Raw genomic sequence first — 10,454 nt, 5'->3', positions numbered from 1 at the left:
AGTTGCTACTAGCAACTTGCTAGCTAAACTTGTACTAACAGCGCTTTAAAGCCCCGTCACATAAGATTTTTGATGCAACATCGTGCGCTGAATTTTATTCAAACCAGGGGCTGAATTCTGTGAGTTTTGAAATGTACACTTCACTTCATATAAATTGTATAAAAAAAATGTACATTTTAAAACCCAGACTGAATCAACACACAGGCTATGCAAACAAATATTTGAAAAAGTGCAGTTGAAATCTTGAGATCGCGTAGGTGCAGTCCTGAGATTTTAATTTACTTAGATTTGTTGTGTTCTGTTTTAATCGTTCCTACATAAAATTTACATGTTTCATAAAGGGTTCGAATAAAATCTGCTAAGGTAGATGCTGTCGATCCCGTTTAGAAACACTCGTCTCAAGTATTTTTTGATGTGACTTGTTCCAGAGGGTATATTCAGTAAGAGTGAGTTTTAAAATGTACACATTTTCTTTATATAATTTGTATGAAAGAAAAATGTAAATTTCAAAACTCACATTCACTGAATACAGCCCATGGGCTTTGGGTTGGAAAGCCTGCGCACTACTTTTTGCAGCGGCAACTGCTTAGGATTTTGGAGCATGGACCTGTTTCCGGGATTTTGGGATTCGGAATCACGGGATTGGAAGTTCTAGTGTGTAATATGTTCGCCACGCGGGAAGTACTTTCGTTCGCATGTATAAATACATTTATGAATAAATATTAGACTAGTACTTTAAAAAACCAAATAAAAAATTTTTTCAAACATAAATAAAAATAAATAAATATAAGGGGCCGAAGAGATCTAAGGCCGAGCTTCTCTTCCAGTTTGCGTCGTGCTCCTCTTGATTTTCCCTACAAATTGGCCGGTAGGTCCCATGTTTTATGCCGACTCCGAACGGCATCTGCAAGGCATATGAGTTTTCACTGAGAGCTTTTCATGGCAGAAATACACCCGGAGCGCTTGCCAAACACTGCCGAGGGGCGACCCCGCTTAGAAAAAATTTCTTCTAATTGAAAAATCTTATTTCTAAAATTTTGATGTTACTTTGCCCGGGGTGCGGAGCACGCTACCATCACACCACGGTGGCCGTGTAAACAGCTACATATATCAAATATATGTTAAAGTCTTCATAGGAAAATTTGAACTTAGAGCTAACCGCTTAACCCTCACCAATCGTGAACAAAATTTATATGTGATCTTCAACTATAATTTCATCGGTTTTGAGCATTACATAAAAATATAACTATCTGAATTTTCCCATATCGAAATCTACCTACATATTCTACTTTGATCGTTTAAATTGGTAAAACAAAAAAAAAAAAACCTTAATTTGATTGTTAAGAACCACCCTACAACGTATACATATGTATATACACTAATTATGCAAACATACTTTACACCAAATGCAGTTAATTCGGGATGCATCTGCGATCAGGTACAGTAGCTTGCTACTTGCTAAGATTACTTTTGACCTCTTTATGTGGAGTGAGCTTTAAGCTTTACGGTATTAAAGGGCCAATTAATGGTGACTTATAACCATATAACCATAACCAGATAAAACATCTGATAGAACCTATCTTGTGGAAATCAATGTACTCGATTAATGGTGCCATACAATAACGCTAACGCCATAACCATACCACAGCCAACCAATTAGTTTTTGGCTGTTCGCTATATCCATAACCTAAAAATATTCGAGTTGGTGGATTTAATAACTTTTTGTAGATTTCATTTATTGTTTTGGATACGCTTTGACTAAGAGACTTATTTTTTGTGGAATATGTTTGTAATTTTTTGCGTTTTCTTCATTTTTATGAAATTTTCACGATTTTTAGGTTAAGGCATCACTAATCGATTACATTGGAGATGGATATGGATATGGGTACCATACCCATACGACTATGGCGTTAGGGTTAAGACAGTCTAATTAACCCTTAAGGCAGTTCAACTCATGCGATTACTGTGTGACTAGAAAAAAGTTAAAAATTCATAAAAGGGCGAAAACATTTTACAGCCAAAGGGTTTCTTTCAACAGAGAAATCTTTTTACTTGCAAACTTATTCAGATTTATTTTTGCTAGCTCCTTATATCGTCGTTTGACTTCGTTTGTTGATTTAAAACGGTAATAAAACTCAGTTCGAACTAGTAACATATTTTTTGTATAACAAAGCGCGAATTAAATGGCGAAACAGCCAGTATTGGTATCAAACTCTCATTTTTTACACCAATCAATAGTTTAGCAAGCCCGTTTTTAAGAAGAAACAAATTTCTTAAACCACTTAATATACATACATACATACATACATATTTATTCGTGCGTATAGGAAGGCCGGTATAGGGGATGGACCGATTGGGCTCGGAAAAAGGGGTCCAGGTAAGAGCCCCACAAATAAAAGCGTTTTTCTTTAGTTTTTTTAAATTACATATATATTTATTTTCAATTTCTTAGTTCATGTAAGTACCTACGTACTTAACCGAGTAATTGCTAATACAGTTGCGGTCAAAATCTTAGTAGTGCTTATGGCTCATTTCATTTAGATGGCCAAGTGTTTTTTATCGCAACAATTTTTCGGTATGCACTGCAAAATCCTATTAGACTAAGAAATATGCAATCACTTTTCGGGATTAACCTGGTGGTTTTGTTAAATTTGTATGAAACTTAAGTTGACTTATAAAAAAATAAATAAATCTAAGGCGCGATAACTTCCGAAGAGATCTAAGGCCGAGCTTCTCTTCCAATTTGCGTCGTGCTCCTCTTGATTTTCCCTACAAATTGGCCGGACGGGACCTATTTGTTTTATGCCGACTCCGAACGGCATCTGCAAGGCAGATGAGTTTTCACTGAGAGCTTTTCATGGCAGAAATACACCCGGAACGCTTGCCAAACACTGCCGAGGGGCGACCCCGCTTAGAAAAATTTTCTTCTAATTGAAAAACCTTATTTCTAAAATTTTGATGTTGCTTTGCCCGGGGTGTGAACCTGGGGCATACGGTGTGGTAGGCGGAGCCCGCTACTATCACACCACGGTGGCCGCCGACTTAGTCTGTCAAAATCTTTGTAGAGCGTGTAAAAGTGTACAAAAAATTAATAGTATTGCGACAATCTTTCTAAAAAATTTAAAAGGAATGGTGGGGTTAGTTTATTTAATTGATATTCTATAGCTCATGGCTAAATTTTTATTACTCTTTGCTAAGTTAGAAGAATTGCACACCTGATCAGCGCGCCCTCATTAAAAAATTGATCGCTGATGGCAAAACTAATTTGGAAGTGTGAAATATCATTGGCTGCTCACCAACAACATCCATAATGTGCCAACTAAGTGGCAAAAAAGGTGGAAGAAATCCAGAAATGTCGGTAAAAGAACTTAAGTCCGTCGTCAGATACTCAAAGCAGTTTCCATTTCCGCTACTGAGATTAAAGCTGCCTTTAAAGTGTCTTCAAGTGTTGAGACTGTTCGTTCGTTGGCTTTTTCGTGAGCTTAATCTGGGTGTCCACAGTTCAATACAAGTTCCGTTGTTGACTAAAACGTTTGTACAAAAGATACTTCAATTTGATAAACAACATTTGAACTTTCCTTGCGCCAAATGCCCCAACATTTGATGGTCGGAAGAGTCGAAAACTGTCATGTATAGGGGATAGGGATCACGCCAATATGTAAGACGACCACCCAAAACCGAATGACATCCGAAATATACAACAAAAACCGTAAAGCATGGAGACTCCAGCATTATAGTCTGGGCATGCTTTTCTTGTCTAGGCGTGGGACTCATACATATATTCAAGGGCATCATGCTGCCTGTGCCAGAGACGAAATGCCACTTGTTTGAACGTTCCAGCAAGACAAAGGCCCGAAATATTCGAGCGAAGTAGCAAAAAAGAAGGTTTGAGGAAAGCCAGATGAACGTCATGGAATGGCTGACACAGTCACTAGACATAAACCCCATTGAAAATTTGTGGGTTTATGTCAAGGAGATAATAGCCCCAACGCAAACCAACATCGAATACGCAACTATAAGAAGCTGTAAAAAGCGCATGGGAGTCGATTTCGGTTGAAAGATGGCAAAAACTTGTTAGCCCAATGCCACGTCGCCGTCTGCAAATCTAAAGAATAATACATATTATAATAATTTACATATTAGCCAAGACCCAATGTAAAAAAAATAAAAGCACCATTATATAAAAGTTATGTCAAAATTTTACTTACAATTTGTTACACCACTATTCAAAATTCGCTGCAGTTTTTATAAATATTTGTGTATCTTATCAAAGAGATAAAGATTTAAATAGCTTTACGATTTCATTTTTTAAATATTTGGGCTATGAGAAAAAAATTAAATTTTTATTGGAGAAGTGATTACAGGTAGTTTTTTGATCCATTCTATCTCAAGTACGTCCATTACTAAGATTTTTGACCGCAGCTGTATGTATGTACAATGCATGTATGTATGTACAATAACCTGGGTCGATTTGTATGGACGAAAGTTAACCGATATCGCGCCATCAATTTTTCGATAGAACTTGGGCTCAGGAAAAAGAAGTTCCACTACGCATACCCAAAAAAAATAATTTTCGAGCCTGTGAAAAAATGGCGAAAGAGTTAATTTTTCGACCAAAACACTCCCCAAAACCCAAAAAAAAATTTTTTTTTCAAAAACTGTTGCAAAAACGTTGGCGAAAGCATATTTTTTTGGGTATGCGTAGCGGAACTTTTTTTCCTGAGCTCAAATCCTAGCGAAAAATCGATGGCGCGATATCGGTTAATAAATCGACCAAGTCTAATGTACATATATACATTAAAAGATGCAAATCTTGAAGTAAATGTAAATAAATATATTTAACTAAATAACTTCGTAACTAGAAAACACTTAAAGTAAATATTGTTGTTTTTTTAAGCTATTGCATAGATTTTATCGCGGGCTTGGCGACTAAATCAAAAAAAACCGTAACGGATATTTGTCAAAAAAGGTTCGAAAAGATTCGAAAAAGGTTCGGTGTTAGCAACAGGCCAAATATATAAAATTGGATCTCTATCATAAAGTTAAAGTTAAAGTTAAAGTTAAATTTGAAGTTTAAGTTAAAGTTAAAGTTAAAACTAAAGTTAAAGTTAAAGTTAATGTTAAAGTTAAAGTGGAAGATAAAGTTAGAGTTAAATTTAAAGTGAATGTTAAAGTTAAAGTTAAAAATAAAGTTAAAGTTAAATTTAAATATTTAAAAATAATAAAAATAATATTATGACTCCGAATATTGAAATAAATATTGCACACGTTAGCGATGTTAATGTTAGGCGCTCATTTGTTGGAGATATTTGTGCGTGCTTATGCAAACTTAGAAATGGTCTACACATTGTCATGGTAGCAGTTTACATTTCTCCGAATCCAAAATTGGACGAGGGAGAGCATTTTATTCATCGCACTTTACTGGAGTACTCTGAAGAAGGGGCAAAAATACTTTGTACAAATGGTAATAAATTTCCACTTATCTTGGCCGGCGATTTCAACATCAATTTCGCTGATAAAAAATCAGAGCGGTTGACAAGTTTTCTTTTTGAAAAATTCAATTTGAAATTAAATAATGATCCAAAAGAGTCCACAACAAAATATGGGACCACCATTGACGCGGTATTTTCAAGATATTTAGAGGATATCAAATCTCCAACGTATGTTTCCTATTTCAGTTACCATAATCCTGTAATTTCAATTATAAAAAGTCCTGAATAACCGTATGTACATATCTTGTAAGATAATAATAAATTTTTTTTAATCAATATTAACTTCTCATTTATTCAATAAAAGTGAAAAATTTGTTTTCTTATCGGTTACCACGCTTAAAAAGTGTAACTTGAATTAATATCAAAGACAAAACTTGAATTAATATCAAAGAAATTATATATAAATGTTATAATTGCATAAGTTGATAATATGCAATAGCTTTACCGCGGCAGCCCCCAGTGCCACACGCCCTTTTTTTAGTTAATATTTATTTATACATGTAATAGCTGATTGGATGCGATAACAAATATTTATTATTAATACCTGTTATATCGAATTTGGCTTGGCATTTGCTACAGAAGTCGAGGAAATGATTTGCGTTATCTGGAGGAGGGATGCTGAAATATATATACCAAATATTTGGTTCGGGTTCGGTTACGACACAGTTCACCCTTACACAATTAGAAGTGCCAGCCTACCTTTTACACCATTCATTGGTTTAAGCAATTTTTTGAACGTGTTTGAAGTCAATTTGAAACCTTCAAATTTTCTACAATCCTTATTGGGGTTTGATTTGAGACCAATTTTCAAAAATCAATGATACGGACAGCTAAGGGTTTAAATATCACACTTGTGGGGGGCAAAATGTCCTTGAGGATTTAATGTGGTCATATTAATCGTTCCCCAGATGGTCGGGCTAGTACCTTTATGATGCTTTTTTATCGGAGCGTGCCGGATCTGTATCCGGCAAAGGACCATTAATATCGATAACACTCCCCAAAACCTTCGGGGAGTGTGTTTATCGTTAATGCAAGAACAACAACGCCACGAAAATGTATAGAAGGCATTTTTATAAATATATCTGACAAAAAAAAAAAAAAAACCAGCGACTACCTTGAGAAAACATCGAGTAATTTGCCAAAGTATCGAGTGACGGCTCTTAAAAGTTAAAGAGGAAGGGGCTGCTATCCGTTTTAACTATTTTTTGTAAAAAACATAATATTTGTTTGGGGCTGCTGATAGATGTTCTTTAACGAAGCAAACGGCCCTGTGTGAAAAGGAAAAATTAATTATTTCATTAAAGGTAATTGTGATTCCATTAGGCTTATGTGTGAAATCTGTATTACCATTCACAATTTTTTATATTTTGTTCTTACGGATATGTTTGTAAGTTTTCCTTTTATTCAGTTATCAAATAAATTTATTTTTTTACTGCCGGCCGTTCATATAAGAGACATAAAACTCGCTAGATATTTAGAAACATTGATACCAAATTGGGAATTTTTTGACCGATTTTCAAGGGCGGTTTTGTTGAGTTTGGAATTTGGTTCAGAATGAAGATACTTAGAAAATTCGTACAAAGAGGAGGTAATTTTTTTAAATAACTTAACAGAATGGAAAGCTAGAAGCGGATTTAAAAGGAAGAAAGCGGCTAGGCGTTTCGTTGTTGTTGTTGCAGCGATAAAAACAATCCCCGAAGGTTTTGGATAGTATTATCGATATTGATGGCGCCTTGTCGGATATCGTTCTGCTTACAAGCACTATTAATGTACAAGCCCGACCATCTCGAGAACAATTTAATTTGACCACATTGAACCTTCTAGGTCATCTCGCCCCCGTCCCCTACTTACATGAAGAACTTGAGTCGCCTCTTACGACAAGCATTCCCACCGCGGATATACACCCCCTAACCTGCTGTAAAAGTTAAAACTCCATCGCCTAAAATATCGATAACGGTATTGAGTTTCCAGAAAAGTATGCAACATTAAGTATCATAAGAAATAACAGCCTAACTTCTATACCTTTACAAAGTACTTAGGTGGTTATCCCTTATGATAATACTAAATGTGGCATGTTTTTCTGTGCACTTGATACTGTTTTAGAGATTTTTGCCGATATCCACCTCCAATGTGATCGATTAATGGTGCCTTAACCTAAAAATCGTGAAAATTTCATAAAAATGAAGAAAACGCAAAAAGTTACAAACATATTCCACAAAAAATAAGTCTCTTAGTCAAAACGTATCCAAAACAATAAAAAAAATATACAAAAAGTTAATAAATTCATCAACTCAAATATTTTTAGGTTATGGATATGGCGAAAAACCAAAAACCAATTGGTTAACTATGGTATGGTTATGGCGTTAGCGTTATGGTACGGCACCATTAATCGATTACATTGATTTCCATGAGCAAGGTTCGATCAGCTGTTTTATCTGGTTATGGTTTTATGGTTATAAGTCACCATTAATTAGCCCTTAAATCGGAACCGGGTGAAAATACAGTACATATATATAAGAAAACGAAAATGTCCGCTAGGTGGCGCAAGTATTAAGATATTTAAAACACTCATTCGATGTTGAATAGTTTTTCGGAGAGTTGGGGACCTGCAGTATGAATTTTACCGAGCTAAAGAAACGTACATGCTTTATTAAAATTATGCCAAACATGTTTGGTGAAGATGCGGTTTGTCCCATTGTCTTCCGATATCATTCTACTTCGCTTACCAACCTGTTTTCACTTGCATTTATATTTCAAAATCCCTTTACACTATGCCCAACATACTGATAGTCTCTTTCCCACCAAGATAAAATGTTGAGTTTCTTTATATTTTTGTTCTTTATATTTTTTAATTTTTATTTTTTTTTTTTTAATTTACGTAGTTGCATATTTACGTAGTCGCATGATACATATTAATATATAATACAATTTTATACATAAATTTTATTAATAGTACGCACGTATATATGTGTGCATGGATATTTATAGTTGCACTACTCGAAAAAAGGAATGTGTAAAAAATGCACTTTGATTCCATTGATTTAATTTAAAAGTTAATTGCAATAGTTTGTATTGCACAAACGTAAAGTCATATTTGGTCGTTTTCAGAATTTTTTATTACTCCTACAACTTAACGTAATGATAACTCGGTAATTAAATAATAATTTATCTTTATTCAGTTGGTTTGTTCAATTACTGGACATAAATAGTAAATTGCAATATATTTTAGTCATGTAAAAACTGAGTTGGCCACCGCGGTGTGATGGTAGCGTGCTCCGCCTACCACACCGTATGCCCTGGGTTCGCACCCCGGGCAAAGCAACATCAAAATTTTAGAAATAAGGCTTTTCAATTATAAGAAAATTTTTCTAAGTGAGGCCCCTTGGCAGTGTTTGGCAAGCGCTCCGGGTGTTTTTCTGCCATGAAAAGCTCTCAGTGAAAACTCATCTGTCTTGCAGATGTCGTTCGGAGTCGGAAATATAGGTCCCGTCCGGCCAATTTGTAAGAAAAATCAAGAGGAGCACGACGCAAATTGGAAGAGAAGCTCGGCCTTAGCTTTCTTCGGAGGTTATCGCGCCTTACATTTTTTTTTTCTTAACTGAGTTATGCTTCCATAAAGTTTTATATCATAAGATACTTGTACTAATCTACAGCCTATACTTGCATTATGACTCTTTTCAAGTCATTGAAGTAACTTAAAGGTCTGGCAAAGTTGACATAGTCATAACGCAATAGTCAACTATATTTTTACTTATCCATATCAATTGGCATCAGTTATTGGTTCTTTAACCAAAAATCATGAAATTTTCATAAAAACATATACCACAAAAATAAGTCTCTTAGTCAAAACCTATCCAAAACAATAAAATCTACAAAAAGTTAACAAATTCTCCAAATCAAATATTTTTAGGTTATGGATATGGCGAAAAACCAAAAACCAATTGGTTGTCTGTGGTATGGTTATGGCTAGGGCGTTACGGTATGGCACCCTTATCCAATTACTTTGATTTCCGTAAGGTTCGTTGGATCAGCTGTTTTATATGGATATGAATACGTCAAGTTTAAACAGCCCTTTAACTCGATCAAAATGCTTAAATTGAGTCAGTAAAAATGTGCTTTATTAATTAAACTCAAATCAATCAATAAATAAGTTCGGGACGTATCATTCTATCATATTACATTTGTTACAGTCAATTATAATTGAGGATAATAACAAGAGTTTCCAATATATATTTTTTGTGAAAATGTCCATCAGCTTTTGTCAGAGATCAAGCACTTTAATAAATTGCAAAATTGTTTGCCACTTTCCCCTTTTAAAAATTAAAATCTTAAGATTGTATTGCATTTAGTATGCTGTAAATTCGTTTGTCGGTAGTTGGTCGTTTTTTAAACGGTTTTATTTAGGTTGACTTGACAGGCTGCACGGCAGCATGTCCGTTGTGAACGAATTTTGTAACTAAAATTTAAGTAACTTCCCGAAACGCAATAAGCTTGAAACTTGGAATATAGTTCAGAACCCGATGACAATGCAATAATATGAAAAAAAACTCTGATAGGGGCGCATGGATCGAGATATTCAAAAAATCGTATTTGTGGTCCGATTAGTCTCATATTTGGAACACATATTACATACATGAACAGAAAGCGACATATGAAAAAAATCGCCGCCAGGTGGCGCAAGGATCGAGATATTAAAAATTCTCGTATTTGTGGTGCGATTCGGCTCACATTTGAAACAAGTGTCAGTCCGGTAGAAGTGACATCAAAATATTTTGGAGTTCGAGGAGGGACAAGCATACGTGACGCTGACTCGAGTAAAGTATTTGGAAGGATTATGTGACCTAGATTATAACAAATTGTCAGGAAAGAGGCCTTGTAATAATGAGTCGCTAAATGAACTAAATAAAAAAAATAAAATTAAAATAAATGTAAGGCACGATAACCTCCGAAGAGATCTAAGGC

This window comes from Eurosta solidaginis, chromosome 1, assembly GCF_040869045.1.
Source record: "Eurosta solidaginis isolate ZX-2024a chromosome 1, ASM4086904v1, whole genome shotgun sequence".
Classification (NCBI taxonomy): domain Eukaryota; kingdom Metazoa; phylum Arthropoda; class Insecta; order Diptera; family Tephritidae; genus Eurosta; species Eurosta solidaginis.
This window is presented reverse-complemented; position numbering follows the sequence as displayed.